General features: G+C 46.8%; 1 protein-coding gene across 2 annotated transcripts in view; it reads right to left on the bottom strand.

The window, feature by feature from the left end:
* Wwox (WW domain containing oxidoreductase) overlaps nucleotides 1-17,247 on the bottom strand; it is an 884,382-nt gene that overhangs the window by 344,086 nt on the left and 523,049 nt on the right. The window lies entirely within an intron of this gene.

Below are 17,247 nucleotides of genomic sequence, written 5' to 3'. Positions count from 1 at the left end.
TCTTGTGTGGAGAGCAGCCAGTGTCTATACTGGGCCTCACTAAACTAGAGCTAGAAGGGCCTGGGAACTTGGACTAGAAGCAGGAAGGGATGCTGCATATTGTGGGGTTTGGCAACATTATTTGAGCCTTTTATCCCTCGGATCTTCATCAGGATTGGATCTGCGTCTTTCTTGCTGGCTGCACAACCCTCTGATGGAGGAGTGTCTATGTGTTACTTTCATTTTTAATAAAGATACTGCCTTGGCCCTTTAAGAGACCGAAAATTAGGTAGGCAGAGTAGACAGAACAGAATTGTGGGAAAAAGGAAGCAGAATTGGGGAGACGCTTCAGGCAGTCGCCATATGCAGTCGCCATGCTTCTCCTCTCCGAGATGGATGCAGGTTAAGACCTCTCCTGGTAAGCCACACCTCGTGGTACTATATAAATTACTAAATATGGGTTAAAGCAAGATGTGAGAATCAACCAATAAGAAGCTACAGATAATGGGCCAGGCGCCAGGCAGTATTTAAATGAATACAGTTTCCGTGTAATTATTTTGGGTAAAGCTAGCCGGGTGGCGGGACGCAGCCCCGCCATTCCTTCTACAGCCCTCCAACTATCTTGTCTGAGCACTGGCATTCTGAGTGAGCAGCATTGTGTACAGTCATGGCATACTCCTGGTAAGTGACCTGGGTCCTGCGATTCCCTTTCAGAGATGGGCGCTGAGCCATCCTTAGCTACATCTGTTCAAGTCCCATTTTAGATTTCTCCTAAATCTACAGACATATTCTACAGACATATTCCATGGATATAGACAGTAAACTCTACCCCCCCCCACACCCACACCATCCCAACCACTTTCCTAGTGGGTAAGAAAGCCCCGAGGGATGGATAACAGCCGATCTAAACCAATTGCTCAGTAAGTTTGCACACATGGTTCCATATCCATGCCTTCTGCCATACAGACTCTAACACCGTCAGTCTATGAGTAAGACAGAGCCGCTTATACCTAAATTTGACCGTCTGATTTCCTTTAGCCTAGAGAGAATCCCAGGTGATGCAGAGCCAGTTCTGAGATTTGTAGGTTTCTGTCTGTCTCCTGTGTTTCTACCATTTGTGAAAAGGCTAAACGTAGTGGTTCATCCTAACGCAGCCAAGATCAGCCAAGTCCCAGACTCGTGAGCAAGATTAGCAAGCACTCTGAGCGAGCTGGTGTAGTAGGCTTAGGAAAACCCAGGCATAGGGAGAATAAAACATTAGTTGCTACATGCATCTGAGATTTTGGTGCAACCAGGGATTCGGCAGCCTGTGGTACCTGCTGGCGGATGCATGGAATGTTCTTGATTTCTTACACAGATGACACTGGTCTAGTGGTGACTATATAAAAGTATCTCTGGCCAGCCTGAGATAAGGTAAAACCTGCTGCTGGCTTCTGGGTGGATGCCCCCTCCTTTGCCCCAGTGGAGTCTACCTGGAAATCACAAGAGAAGGGACGTGAAGATGGCACGGTGCCAACCCAAAAGCCTTGAGATCACTGAGTCGTTAGCCTGCCCTGGAATCAGCTCCTCTAAATCACGTTTAAAGAGGTGATTGGTGCCTCCATCACTCATCCTGGTCCCAGAGAGTCTGTTCCTCGCTACTGAACACTACTGAGTAACTAAGCGCCAAACTCTTCACAACTGTCCACGGGATAGCCAGTATATCGCAGACACACACCAGCGTCCAATTCCTGGCAGAGGAAGAGAAAGTGGTCTCTAAGTATAATGTGCATCACAAAGGTGTCTCCTCCTGAAACTGCCCACAGTGTACAACAAACCAAAAGCCAGCTCAGGGCACCACTAACGACACTCTACTCTTTCCTTCCCCGCTCCTCTTTCTTAGGGACAGGGCTTTGTCTGAAGGATCATGAGGACTCAAGCTGGTATTTTCTAATATTTGTGGGGTTTTTTGTTTTGTTTCTTCTCTTTTATTATTTCTATTGAGATATTTTGATTTTATTTTTTCCCACTCCCCTTCCATTTTCTAATATTTGTAACATGCGATCCTGCTCTGATTCTCTGTTGTGTGTTTCATTGGCAATGCATAAAAGGAAGATAAAGACAATTCATCCACACACACACACATTCACACTCACACACACACATACATACTTACACACCCATACACACTCAACACACACTCGCATACACACCACACCACATACAAACATACGCACGCTCACGCGCACATGCACACACACACTTACATACCCATACACACACTCACACACACACTTTCAGCTTCTATTCATTTTCTCAGTGTCCAAGATGGCCATCCACGCCAACAGATGTTTATTTCCCTGATCAGAATTCCTCGGGCTGTACATAGAGCATCCGCTTCTCTGAAGCGAATACAAGTTTACTATATGTGGATACAAACTAAACACCATTAAATAATCAAAGGATGTGATTTGTTTCATTTACTGAATTCCTATGTGTCTGGTGTTATAAACGGTCTCTAATCCATCCAGGAATACAATGAAGGAGTAAGAAGTGGTACCATTTTATAGTCAGAGAAACGGGATTTGAGGAGCTGACGTATCTTGCCCTAAACCACCCAGCTATGTGGTAGAAGCAGAGTTTGAGCCTAGGTCCTTCTGATATGGAATCCCTAGATACTAGCTATAATGTTCTGTTGTAATGCCTCCCATAGGACAATGAGTAACAGGAGAACGGACAGATGCATGCATACGGAGGGCCCAAAGTGAGAAACAGGAAGTGGAACTGGGCGTGCAAGGGTGCTTTCTGATGAACAGAGCTGGCTCATACCAGTCCACGGGAGCTGTCTTTTACATTTCCAGGGGTTGTATAATCCAACTATTGAAGGTAGCCATGATTAAAATGAAATCGTGTTGATTCTAAAATTCATTTAGAAACACAGGGGCCCCTAAAATCCAAACTGAGCCCAACAAACCAAGTCAAATGTCTCACATTTCCAGATTCAAAGATTCTTTCAATGGGACAAGAATCAAAACGGTGCAAGCCTGGCATCAGGACACAGTTCAGCAGAAGAAGAAGAGAGTCCTGAACACAGTCTTTATGTTGATGGACGGTCAGCCCTTCGCCGAGCTTACGAAAACCATTTGGTGGGGGACGAACAGTCTTCTCAGTCAACGGTGCTAAGACAGGTGGGCATTCATGAGCAAAACAATGACTGTGAACCCTCCACAGTCTACATACAAACTTGAGTGTATTATAGATTAGCTATCTAAATGCAAGAGTAAAAACTTACCCATCTTACAGGGGTAAGTCCTGTATGACCTTGAACTTGGCAATGGCTTCTCAGATGCTTCACCAAAAGCCCAAGAACAGAAAGTAAGACATAAACTGGACTTCATTAAAATTTTATATCTTGCTACTCAAAGGATATTATCAATATTATTAAGACAGCTTTCAGAATGGGAGTAAAAGCTTGAAAACCACACAGTAATTATACGATAAAGGTATCATGTCCAAAATATATAAATAAATGTTATGACTTAATCAAAATGACAAAGAGCCCAGTTTGAGCGGAGGACAAAGAACTTAAGTAGGTAATGCTCCAATACACTTATACAAATAATGAGCCATGGACAAGATGAGTAAGCAGGTACGTGCACCTGCTGGCAACCTAACAACCTAAGTTTGATCCCTAGGACCCACATGAAGGAAAGAGAGAACCAGCTTCCATAAGCCTCTGACCTCCACATACACCACACACACACACACACACACACACACACACACACACACCACTAAACAAAAATGTAAAAGAAAATTATAAAACTCTCCCCCAAACAAGTAAGTAATAAACACATAAAATGGCTCAAGATCATTAGTCACTAAAGAGAGCAAAAGCAAAATCACCTACTGAGAGAGCTAGAATTTTTAAAGACACAAGTATCGCCAAGGGTAAGCGGAGGTTATAACCCTCACACATTCACCAGTGGGAATATAGATGGTGTAGCCAACATGGAAAACCATTCGATTTCTCTTTAAAATGCCTTATGTAGGATTACCATACAGCCAAGTTATTTCATTCCAGTGCCGATGTGAATAGGAAACAGGTGCCCACAAAAGACCAGAACATAAAGACTTATAACAGCATAATTCACAATAGCCCCAGAGCAGAGGCCACCCAATGCCCAGCAGCCAGTGACTGGATAAACAAAGTACGGCACACAGTGAACATTTGTCACCAAGAATGAGGAAAACGGAATGCTGTTATATTCTCCAACATCACTAAACCTTGAGAGCATTCAGCCAGTGGAAGAAGTCAGACACCAAAGGTCTTACACCTCATGCTTCCACGAAAGCACAATACCCATAATAGCCCTGTGCACGGATACAAATATTCGATTAATGACTATTGAGGATTGGGGTGGGGGAATGAGAAATGACAGTCTAATGCATAAAGGACTTCTTTGAAGGGGGGATAAAATATTTAGGAACTGAGTGTTGGTCAGAGCTTAGTGTTGCAAATGTAAGAAAAGTTACCGGGTTTTACACTTTAATGTGTAAAATGGTGATTACTGTGTCAATTCTATCGCAACAGAGTCGATTAGAAAAGTTGCTGGCCTGAAGGAAATGCTCTTGAGCTGCCGATGACTCACAAAGATCAACTCTCTAGAGAACACAGTAGACAAGCAATGGGATAGAGTAAGAGCCGTGAGTGAAGAATTTCTATTTCCCCCCCTTTGTATGCTTGCAAATTTGTGTGTGTGTGTGTGTGTGTGTGTGTGTGTATGCACATCCATGTCCATATGTGTGCAGAAGTGCACTGTGCACCGGTGCCTAGGTAGAGGTCAAAGGACAATCCTCAGGGGACTGTCTTCACCTTGCACTTAGTTTGACTGAGGCAGGTTCTCCTGTCCACCTCTGCCCAGGCGAGGCTGGCTGGCTGGCTGCCCTGCAGATTCCATGTTCTTGCTTCCATTTCATCATGGCCCTGGAAGTACAGGTGGATGCTATCACACACCTGAACTTGAAAGGCAAGCCCTCTACCCACTGAGCTCTCCCTCCAGACCCAGCCTTTCTCTTATGGAAGACAGGCTGCTACCAAATTAGACCGTGGTGAAGGGAGCACAATCCCATGGCTGCACTGCACACTTTTAATGTGTTTATTGTAAGGTATGTGAGAAATATCTCAATCAAATCAACGAAAGTAATAATTACACTGTGAAATCTGACCAATTATGCTACTAGCAAGTAAAAAAAAAAACAAAATAAAATAAAAAAAAAACAAAACAAAACTCAAAACTCACAACGTCAGTGATTTTATTATGTTTTCCTCTTATCTACGCTCCTATGGTCACGGTGTATGTTGTGTATGCATGGCGGAAATATTGTGTGAGGATGCCGTGTCTCCCCGCCCCCTGTGCGGTAATGTCACACTGATAACTTTAAAACTGGCCACAATGGCATACACGCTGTGGAAACAGTAAGCAAACTGTGGAGATGGGGTATGATTGACAGTTTTATCTACTGTCTGGCCTGAAGAGTGGGATGCAGGATGTTATCAATTCAGATACAGCGTGACATGTCTAGAGATGCTGCACTGTGAACAGCAACTCAGCAAGGAGGCCACGCCTGTAACGAGCAACCAATGTTCCGGGTCATACCTCAAGCACTTCCTTTTGACTCTGACTTATTATGGCAAAGGAAAAGACCAACCAATATGAATTTTGGAGGCACACATTCCAATAACATAGTCAGTGATGGCTGGAGAACATTCACATCAGCGGGGCAAAATTCAGCAAAAGCACCAAGTGAAAACTGACCATCTTGACTTTACAAGGACTCTTTCTATTATTTGTGAGTGGCCGGTTGTCCCTACGTCATGTGTGCTCCGTAAGATACTTACGCTGGTGTGTCTATGAAGTAGTAAGTATACTGCTCTTTCTCAGCGATCCAGTGGTTAGGCATTGACCACCACCACTGGCCCTGGGTGAACCTGTCACCTTATACTCTGAGAAACAGCCTTAACAGTCCCTCCTCGTATGTGCCACGCAAAGGGCCCCTCAGAGTAAGGCGCTGAGAGCCTGCTGCTGGGAAGTGAGAATTTCTGCAGCTGGAAGAGGCTCCCAGCCCTCCGTGGTGGGAAGAGTAAGAAGTGCAACAGCCCCTTTGCTGGGAGAGCCGTGAGCGAAGACGCTTCGTCTCACTTTGTTTAATTCTTAGACAGCCAGTCATACTCCGTTATTGTTTTTAGCTGTACGGACCACTATCGAGTTATTTTTATGGATGTTATTTCTCAATTAGTGAATTCCCCAGAGACAGTGCCAGTCTCTGCAATGTACTTTCTCTCTGGCTCTAATCACTATGGCTACTTGGACTACCTGGGAGTTGGTTTAGGCTCCTTTAGCTGCACTTACAGAGCCTGGCCCCTGGGCCTTTCTAACCAGCTGGCTGACTACCTGGCCTCCGCCCATGGGGCCACAGGCTTTGGATATGATGTCAGGCCTCGCAGGCATTGCCTGACTCCTCCAGAGAACCTTTAGAACTACCAGCCAAGAGCATCGCCGGGCAGCCTCAGGACTGACGACGGGCGTTTACGGGTAAGGAGAGAGGCCTTGGAGTGATGAGTTGGATGGAGATTTCAAACACTTGGCTTCTATACTGCTCACGGGCTCTGACTCATCAGCCCCTTGGCTAGGAGAACCTTAAGCAGGATGGTAGGGTTGAGGGGACGGCACAGAAGGGAAAATGTCTGTAACCAAACACGAGGACCTGAGTGCAGATCCTTAGCACTTGTGTGCAAAAAGCCAGGCAGGGACACACACGTCTACACTCTCGGCACTGGTGGAGCTGAGGCTGGAGGAGACAAGCAGATCCCCGGCGCTCAGCGGCCCAGCTAGCCTAGCCAATAGGTGAGTTCCAGGTTCAGTGAGAGACCAGGTCTCAACGAGTAAATTAAATTCAACAGTGAGAGAGAGACATCTGATGTCAATTTCTGGCCTCTGCACGCACACACACACAAATGTGTGCACGCACACTTGCATACATACAAATACTAGCACACTTCATACATTACACATACACAATCCATCAATCAACCAATCGAGTCAGTTGAACCGTGATAATGTCACCGCTGACACCGACTGAGAGCCTGGCAAATGTCAAGGTGTCAAGCCGGGTGCTTAGTGTGCACTTCCTCATGTAATCCACACCAATACTCTTTGAAGATGTCACAATTGTTATTTCCTCCCACTCTGGAAATGAGAAGACTGGGGACCAGAGCGATTCAGCATGTCATTGCACACAGAGAACTGGGGACACCGCATGGGACAAAGTGAGTCCTGAAGACATGTCACCCTGATGTCATCATTGTCACCATCACCACCATCAGCATCAGCATCAGAAGGGACATCACTGCCACCAGCATCACCATTATCATCACCACTGCCATGACTTTATTTAGAAGACATTCATGTCTTTGCAAAAACAAAACAAACAAATGAGTCCCGCAGGCCACGGCAGGCACACCCTGCCAATTCTCTCCTCTGCTCCCCTAAGTCCCTTCCACCTCTTACAGCCTCCCTCCATCCTGCCCCACTCCCTGCTGGGGGCCCTGGCTTTGGTGCAGCGTGATCTGCTAGGCAGAGTAAATCACCCAGCATGTGGCTGGGTGTGGGTGCAAATTCTCCCTATCTTCTTTCTCTCTTGGCAATGGGATCTTACAGTCCACCTCCTCCTCAGGGCCAGGCATGCCCCCATCAGCCTAGACCTGCCTTTGCTTGCCTTGGCATGCCATGTTAGTGTGAAACTGTACAGGTGTCATGGCCTAGAGCTAGAGCTCAGGGGAAGCCCATCAACATTTATATGTGTGATGTTAAGACAGCAGGTAAGTCTGAGGTAGACACCTTGGATACCACGCAGCCATTATAAGCCATCTCTCACCAATACAGAGGTGTGGGTTTGTTTTTTTTTAACGTCTGAGTCATACTCTCCATTTTAGCGTCAACAAACACATTATTACTATCCACAATGAACTTGACATCGGAAGTGTCTTCAGAAAGATCACATTATGATTACGGTTGCCGTCCACACGCTGGACTTGCAGAAAGACATGGAAACGGCCTGCTGTCTAATAAAGCTCCCCCACGCTGCAGTTCACAACTGTGCTCGGGAGATGTTGGTCTTGGGGACATGCAGTTTAGCTAGAAAAGGCTCGCTGCCGTGGCTCCTCATTCTTCGGTTGTGTCTCCAATCTGGAGCCTGTGGTCTTAAGCTATCACAGGAGGTGAAGGGGCGGGGGGAATGGGGAGAAACAACCTCTATTGCTGCCCACTCCCAGACTGCTCTCCTTTCTCCTATGGAGCCAAGGTTCTAAACTCCACCTTTGCCACCAGCTTGCTGCCTGGGATTAAATAAAAACGGGGATGACTTTGAGTGGTCCCAGTCCCAACATTTCCTAGCTGTGCAGGCTGGGCGGGGCCAGCTGCCAACATTTTCTGAGCTCTGGGCACCTTAGCCCTAAAGTGGAGATTATATTACAGTGTATCATTAGGCAAATACGGGTTAAAACATCTATTCAAAGTGTTGTACACAGACCTTTCCACGGGGAAAGTGTGTGGTGTTGACTAGCCTTCGTGGTGGAGGCCTTTTCTGGGCTTTAATATCTTATTTTTAAAAACTGAAACGATGTATTGGAGCCATATCTGTGTTTCCCAATGGTGGGATACGCAGGGCAGATAATTTTAGACACTACAGAGATCTCCACAAACCCCTTCCAGCTATAGCATTCCACAAGAAGATTAAGTTCATTGCTTTAATTCAGACCTGTCAGCTCCCCCCAAAAATAGCTGGGAATCTAAACTAGGATTTGGAATGAACCGAGCAGGTGACTGCCGGGAGGTGGGGAGGTATCATACCCTTGCCGAGAGCCACCTTATGGGAACTGCACACTGCTGGGTAAACATGGGCATGGGCAGTCCTTAAAGGAGCTAGCCTGAAGCTCATGCTGGGGACTGATGAACCAATGCTTTCCAATGGACGGGACAGAAGTGGCTCGGGTCTGGGAGCTGGAACACAAGCACAATCGGTTATATGGTTTTCTGAGAGGACCCTTCCTTTCAAGGGCTCTGCAAGCCTCCCTTCGTGCACTCCCACGGAAGAGGAGTAGGTGAATGAAGCTCTCTCACCTGATGTGCTGAGAAAACACAATGGAGAAGGTGCTAAGATAAATGACTGGGAGATCACACCTTTAATTTCGTACCTGGAGTTTCTATTGCGTCGGTCTTCCGAGAAGCTTGGAACGCTCGCCCAGATTGCGAAATGACTTGGCCCCATCCTCCCAGTCATCTTGAGACCAGGATGACAGCAGGAACATGTGACACCCTGCTTCACAACACATGCAGTGCTCAGCCTGAGGTCCAGCATTAGGTAAATAGTGGCGTATGTATTAGCTTGCGGTCATGCTGCAGCCTCATTCTCTACCAAGTGCTAAGCCAGTTCTATGAAACCGGCCTTGGGTCGGGGTGAGGACTAATGGGGGTGGCTCAGTGGTTACCCAGAACTGGAGTAAAAAAAGATCCCAGTGGAGGAACTGGAGAGGTGAAATGGTAAATCAGGAAGCAGGCTGCCTGGGGATCGGGCTCACTTTGATAATAAGCCAAAATTGGGAGAGGAGACAGTCACAGACTTGAATCTCAGAAATGCCATCTGTGTAGCTGGTGGTAACAGCCCCCAGTGGAGGGAAAATGTGTTGGCATGTTCAGAAAGTGACTGTCCTGAGATGTGGCAAGTGAGAGGCATTTGACATGTGCCATGCAACCTGAGTTCCATCACCAGGCCCCGTACGGTGGAAGGAGAAAACAGACTTCAAAAGTTGTCCTCTGACTTCCACATGCATGCATGTAAAATAAGCAGGGTTTTTTCCTCTCTCGGTCTGGGGAGATGGCTCAGTGGGTAACACATTTGCTGTGTAAGAACAAGGCCCTAAATTCAGATCCTCAGAGCAGGTGAGTTAGTGCACCGATTTATAAAGCAGCAGAAGCTCCTGCCAGGAGATTGGGGGACAGACACAGCAGAAGAGAAGCTCACACGCCAGGTAGCATGGCCTGTGCGGCAGTGAGTGCCAAGAGAGATTCTGTAACATTCAATGTGTGCACCACTGAACACATGTGCTTATTATATTCACACCACCACCACCACCGCCGCCCCCCCTACACCACACACACACACACACACACACACACACACACACACACACACACACACACAGAAACACACTATTTAAAAACAAGCAAACAGAAACTGGAAAGATGGCTCAGTAGTTGAGAGCAGTTACTGCTCTGGCAAAGGACATGAGTTGAGTTCCCAGCAACCACATAGTGTGGCTCACAACTGCCTCTAACTTCAGTTCCGGGAGATTTGGTTCCCTCTTCTGGCCTCCACAGATATCTGTATAAATGTGGTGCCCATAAACCTCACTCAGCACAGATACACAGACACAAGGAAAAACTAGATCTTAAGAGAAAACCAAACGGAAGCTTGTAGAAGCTCGGCACTCTGTGTTAGCATCCTCTTGGATACTACGACCACATCAGTTTTCTCAGCACCAAGTACCAGCCTCCAGGTTCAGGTATGTTCTGCTGCTGATTGTCACTCAGGATGTCTGACCCCTGCAGAACCAGAGACCCTCAGGAGCGAGACACAGCATTGCCTTTTGTCTGGGTCTGGTGCCTTCATGGTATTGTCCCTTACAGCAGCCAACAGGGACATCTGGCTGCTTAAATTATTTAAATTAAATTCAACTGAATCAAGCTTCCAGTCCCTCCGTCACAGTAGCCACATTTCAAGCGCCTGGTAGCTGTAGGTGACCACTGAGCTGGGCCATACAGACATAAACCACCTCCAATTTATTATACAATGTCCTGCTGGGGAGTGTGGACATACAATAGCATAGGCTCAATGTCAATGTCTGTTATGTAGGAGAGACAGAGAGGAGAGTGAAGGAAGACAGCCAAAAGCATGGCGGAATAAAGAAAGCAAGGACTAGTGATTCCTAAACACCAATCTCCAAAACACCCTGCTCCGCATTCATGCCCATATATCCACCTTTTCCTGGGCGCTAGATTAAAACGACACCGAAAACGTGAAGACATTCACGTTGTGTAAACAGGGATTTGGTGAACTAGGTGCCCACAAGGACTCCAAATGAACTCGACCTCTAAAGGCTACAATTCTGGGCAGGGGCAGTAGATCAGCAAATGAGAGCTTGTTTGGGCATCCAGAAAATCATGTGCTCCACCCCAAGACGGCTAAAAGAGAAGAACTTACACTTCTCAGCGGATGGCACAGACTCCCTTTTGAATGGGCAGCCACATCCACTGACACCACTAGACCTTCTTTGTGGGTCCTTGCTTAGACCTCATAAGTACTGTTGGGACTCTGTGCTGATCAGCTTTTGCCAACTTGACGCAAACTAGAGTCACCTGGGAAGAAGGGGCCTCAGCTGAGGAATTATCTCCATTAGGCTGGCCTCTGGCATATCTGACTTGATTACTGATTGATGGGGGAGAACTCAGTCCACTGTGGGCATTGCCATCCCTAGGTGAACCAAGAGGAGCAAGCCAATAAGCAGAGTTCCTTTAGGGTCTCTGTTTCAGTTCCTGCCTTCATGGTCCTGCCTTGACTGCCTTTGGTTTCCCTCAGTGATGAACTTTAACCCATAAGTCAGATAAACCCTTCCCCAATTTGCTTTTGGCCATGGTGTTTATCACAGCAACTGAAAGCAAACTAGGACAGATCTCCATTTGACAGATGAGAAAACAGAAAAACGGGAAGCATGGTTTAAGCGAAATCAGAGTAAGCGAGTACCCAAAACAAGTAAGCTGACTCTAGGATGCCAGAGAGCTTATTGTGTTCTGTGTGCTCTGTGCTTATTGTCCAATCGAATCTAGGAATCACCCTGAAAGTACCACCTCATATCCCTGAATCATGCTATACATCTTCTTCTTCCCACTTCAATTACCAAGTGTCTTCTGTGTTTGGAAGCTGAACTGGGGCCTTCTGAAGCCACAACCTCTAGGGCAAACATCTGATCTCCACAGGGAAGAGTAGTCAGCATTATGACGTGGTCCTGCATTTAAGAGTCCTAGTGGCTGCCACTGACCTTGACTCAGAAGGACACAGCCTCCGAAAGAGTCTCATTGCGTACTATTCTGACTGAGCAACATCAATGAGACCAGGCTGAAAGTAGGCAGTCTGCTCTTGATGCAGGAGGAAGCCGTGAGACAAAGGTCAAAGCTCCTCTGGCTAAAGGAAACAATAGCTAGAATTACAGAGGAAATGATGGTAAAGATTATCGTAATGCTTCTCATCCAATGGACTCCCACTTCCTGTGTGAATTAATGCTGCTGCTACCTTGTTGCTAAGGCTCATGTCCTGTCCAGAAAGAAGACATTTCTATCCTCCCAGGAGCAAGGTGGGGTGCTAGAGGTTAGGGACTACCTCCTTCCCCCGATTGCAGAAAGGTGGGCAGTCTCCAAACCCTTGATACCCACCCCTAACCCAGAAGGGTGCCATGGTGGCTTCTCGGTTCCAGTTAGAGTACATTTGAGTAGAGCTGTTCATGGAGAAGCAGACTAGCCACAAAAGAACATCACTTTGGGGAGAGAGAGAAAAAAGAAAGGCTCATTTTCACTCATCAAAAAGCCAGACAGGGTGGGGGTGGGGTCCCACACTGTGACTCTCAAAGTCTTTGCTGGGAACAGTCAAAACACTCCCAAGTTGCAAATCCATGAGATATTTTTGTTGCATGTTATTATTGGTGAGGGCTGAATATAGCCCTGATAATTTTTCAGTTCAGTGAACAGAGAGGCGAGGAGCCAGGGAGGCAGGAGGAACTGAGGCATTTCAGGAGCCAGACCCTTCTAAAAATAGGACTATGGTTGATGGGGGTAGCCGGGGATCAAGCCTCCTCTTCTCCCCTCATGTCAATGATGGGGGCTTGGAGATCTCTCTTCCTCTCTGCCTGGCTTGCCTATCTTTCCAGTATCCCCTGGACAAACTGGACGTGTTAGCCATGGAGGACTCTACTACGCTGTCCCCTAAGTGTGTCAGTGTCCTCAGGTGTCCCAAGTTTGTTCAGGCTCATGCCTTTGCATGAGGAAGCCCTTTCCGACCCTCCTGAGATGTTTACCTCCTCAGTGTCTTCTGATGTGGTATCTGTGTGCAGACTACCTCACACCCCCAGTTGGGTGAACTGCTCTCTTTCTTTCCCTTAGCCTGGAACGCCAGCAAGTGACCCCAGTGCTCTCTGCTCCTCTGAACATGGCTCTTTCTACAGCTCAGGACCATAAGACCAGTGCCATGGGTGATGTTAATTTATCTCTTTACACAGTGGTGACTTCTGAATGAAGACGCCCATTCGGTACGTGGCTCTGTGAGGGGATCTGGACCATCTCTTGGGGGCGCCTCACAAACCAAAGCAATGACATGGGCCGGGGATTGCCTCTTGCACACACGCCACAGCCACATATAGAAACACACATGCACATGAGTCTTTCGAGGATCTGGCTAAAAACCGATATAAGATTATGGAGATGTGGATTCCAACAGCTAACTCACATCTCATTGGAATTAAAGTCTCCACCCGTCATCTGAATGAATCGGAGTAGCTTTTTCCAAGGAACCAAATAGCACCAAGTAAGATAGTTGTCTACAGTGTGGTGGTGGTAATGTTTAGAAAAGACATCTTTTGCAGTCCTGTTTTCAAATTAAAGACCCAGGGGGAAAATGTGTTAAATTCAAAGTGTGGCTCTTCCATAGAAGTATGTGAAGCATGCCAACAAAGGTTGAGGCCAGTAATTATGTCGCAGCCACGCTCTTGTTCGTAATTCTCATGCAAAGTACCGCCTGATCCCAATTAGCACAAACTTGTTTTTGCCTCTCTTGGTGTGCTGCCTCCTGCCCACCTTCCTGGGACTCCTCCCTGTGGGTTATTTGTTCAGACGCAGTTCCAGACACACCACTGTGATTTCCTTTTTAATAAACACGATCCAGTGAGGAACGGAAAACAATGCGAGGCACCTGCGCTCTATTATAACTTCTCATTCCACCCACAAGCAGAGCAGAGAGCTATGAATAAGTGAGAACCGCCAGTCTAAGAATAGTAACAGCCCTTTCCCATAAACACAGAATCATAAAACTTCAGCTCACATGAAGGACAACGCACACGACTGCCACCATCGTTAGAAACATGGTAGGAATGTCTTTCCCAAGAGCCAAATGTTTGCGGTCCATGCCCCAGTCGGTGACTTCGCATGGGTGGGATCAGGGACAGTCCCCATTCCATGCTAGGAAGCAGCTGGGCATTCCTGAAATGGCAGGAGTAGGGAGTCCTAATTAATGACAGTCCAGGAGGAGCCAGAGGCAGCGGTGGCAGAGGAAAGATCATGGGCTGTGGAGTCAGAAAACAACCATTTAGGTTTGTTTTAAAGCAACAAATATTGAAGTGGAGCAGGGGGAGATGCCTTGGCCGGTAACGTGTCTGCTGTGCAAATGTGAGAACCTTAATGGGGATCCTCGGGATCCACAGAAACAGCTGGGCGCGTGGCATGTTCCTGTAATCCCAGCCTAAGAGAGGCAGAGACGGGAGAATCGCTGGGGCTCGCTGCTCAGTCAGTCTACATGCATACAGAGAGAGATGCTGGCTGTGCCATCGCGACAGCCCCTGATTTTCTACAGATGTATGATCTGTAAGGAGGAAGCCAGGAGGTGAGGACCAGCTCTCCACTGGCCAGGTGATGGAGGTAAGAGCAGCTCCAGGGAGAGCACACATGCACACTGTTCGTCTCATCAGGAAACTGAGTCATGGCTCTGCTTCTCTGTTTCTTAAGTGCCTTGTATGGTGGGAACATATATGCAACATATAATTTGACATTTTCCTCATTCTAAGTGTCCTCATGAGTGACTTTATGTACACAACCACCACCATTATTTCCAAGCTCACTCATCACCCCAAACAGAATGGCAATCACTTCGACCTTGTATTTCTGTTGGCTCCAAGGTCTTTTATGAGTTAGCTTGCTGCAGTAGTTTCCTGCGGGATCTCAGTTTCAGTCCACATCACCCAGCTCTCACCAATCTACTCAATACAGCGGTTCTTTGGGAAGAAGAGAAACCGGTTTTAGGAGTTTGCGTACACACGGCTCTCTAGAAGGAAGTCTTCCTGTTTTAGCCTGTAAGCTGTGGGCACATGTTAACTCTCAGGGATCCTCTAAGTCCTCGTCACATCCACTGTGTCATTGCTGCTTCTCCTTCAAGCGTGCCATCTCTGACCCAAGGGCCTTTGCACTTGCTGTATCCTCTATCTGGAATGCTCCGCCAGTGACATCACTCCCTCCGGGCCCACATTAAATGCCAGCTTTCCAGAGAGGCCTTTCTTGAATACTTCCTATCAAGTGGCACACCTGGCCCTTCTCATTTTCTTCGTTCTTCTTATTTTCCCAAGGTATTTAAGAACATCTGTCCCAGCTGTCAGTTGATGACCTGTCTTGGTCATACCCAGCTACTTTGGCCCTGACTAGGACCAAAACCTGCTTCCTCGGTGCCAGCTGGCACCACGTCAAACTTAGCCAGTAGAGGGCACTAGAGGGACACTGAAGGCCTCAGGCTCTGGCGTGAAGTTCTCTGGAGGTATCACCCTGGGGGCAACTTCATTCTGTGCCCCTAACCAGGAACCTTCCTAGTGTACCACCCCTACTAGCAGATTCCTGGCGGCTTCCATGGTAGGACACTCCAAAGACAACCTTACCTGGGACTAAAGAGAGTGGCTTGCCAAAGAGTCTCGCCTTCATGGGACCTCAATGGGAAGGAACCACCACCACCTACCTGGTGGATCTGTTCCAATCTTACCCCTAGGATCCCTTGCTTGACTTCTTTCTTGCGTGGGTGCAGTGCCTCACCTCAGCACTCCCAAAGCCAGAGTCGTAGATTTTTAGACAGTTCTCTGTCCCTTAACCTACCCCCTACTGTGGGTAATAATTTTTAATTTTGAACTTTTCCTGTTAAAAGAAATGGGAAGTTTCAGGTACCCATCTGGTTCCTGGCTGACACCGTAAATGATATATTAGAAATGAATAAATAAACATATAAGAGGATTTCAGTTGAGAGAATTGTATTTGCTAATTACCCCTTTTATCTAACAGCCTCACAGAATACAAAACCTTTGTTTTGTTCACTTACTGGGTCACCAAAGGCATGCTCACTGTGTGATTAGCACTGAGCAAATTTCTGTAGGGAAGAAAGAAGTAACAAAGCGAGAAAGAAAAAAAAAAGGTGGGAGTGAGGGAAAAACAGAAAAAGAATAGGGTATTGATGGATAGACAGATGAATGAATGGGAGGATAGGTCAGATGGGTAGATGACTAGATGAATGAGTAACTGGATGAACTGTTTGATGGATAGGTAGGTGGACAGTAGGATAAATGAATGGATGGATGATGGACAGACGGATGAATAGATGGATGGATGGACAGACGGACGGGTAGATGGATGAATGGGTGGATGGACAGACAGATGGACGGATAGATGGATGGATGGGTAGATGGTGACCCTCCCCTAATCTCTCACTTGTCAGTAGATGACCTGAAACAGTACCTGGTATGTACTAAGCACTCTCTACATACTTAATCTCTTTGGAGCCTTCAGATGATTTCCATTTAAACTTTCCATCCTTCTACCAAATGTTTGGAATAGCAAAATACCTTTCCAGTGAATGCCAGAACCTAAGAACCAGACCTAGTCTTGTGACTCTTCAAGCAGCATAAGGAAGCCGAAGTGAGCAGAAGCTCAAGAGGAAAGCATCCTCAGTCCGTCACCAGACAACACAGATTGGTGACAATCTGCCTGTCCTGCTCTTTGGTGCAGCGACCGTCTCCTGCTTGCACGCAGTGGCAATGAGTCGTGCCCTCCTTTCTCTTTGACTAGACAGTCTTGCCTGTGTCGCCACCTAATCTCTGGTGAGACTGTTCGCTTTCTCATTCCACAGAAAGGCATACCAGCCGACTCTGAAATGAGCATTTCAGAGCAGCATAAAGCATGCCGGATAATTAAAACGCTTTGCAATTAGAGCGACAAACTACATTCCAAGTGACTGAGCTCAATTCGTCAGCTCTGAAAAACTATAGAGAAAACCTGTCTGGAGATTAGTAAACTCTGGAGGGCTTATTTATTTATTTCTGGCTCCCATATCTCTTTTGGCTTTAGGTTTCATTATCCTTCAACTTCCTTTTTTTTTCTA

This window comes from Arvicola amphibius, chromosome 15 (assembly GCF_903992535.2).
Source record: "Arvicola amphibius chromosome 15, mArvAmp1.2, whole genome shotgun sequence".
Taxonomy (NCBI): Eukaryota; Metazoa; Chordata; class Mammalia; order Rodentia; family Cricetidae; genus Arvicola; species Arvicola amphibius.
This window is presented reverse-complemented; position numbering and strand designations above follow the sequence as displayed.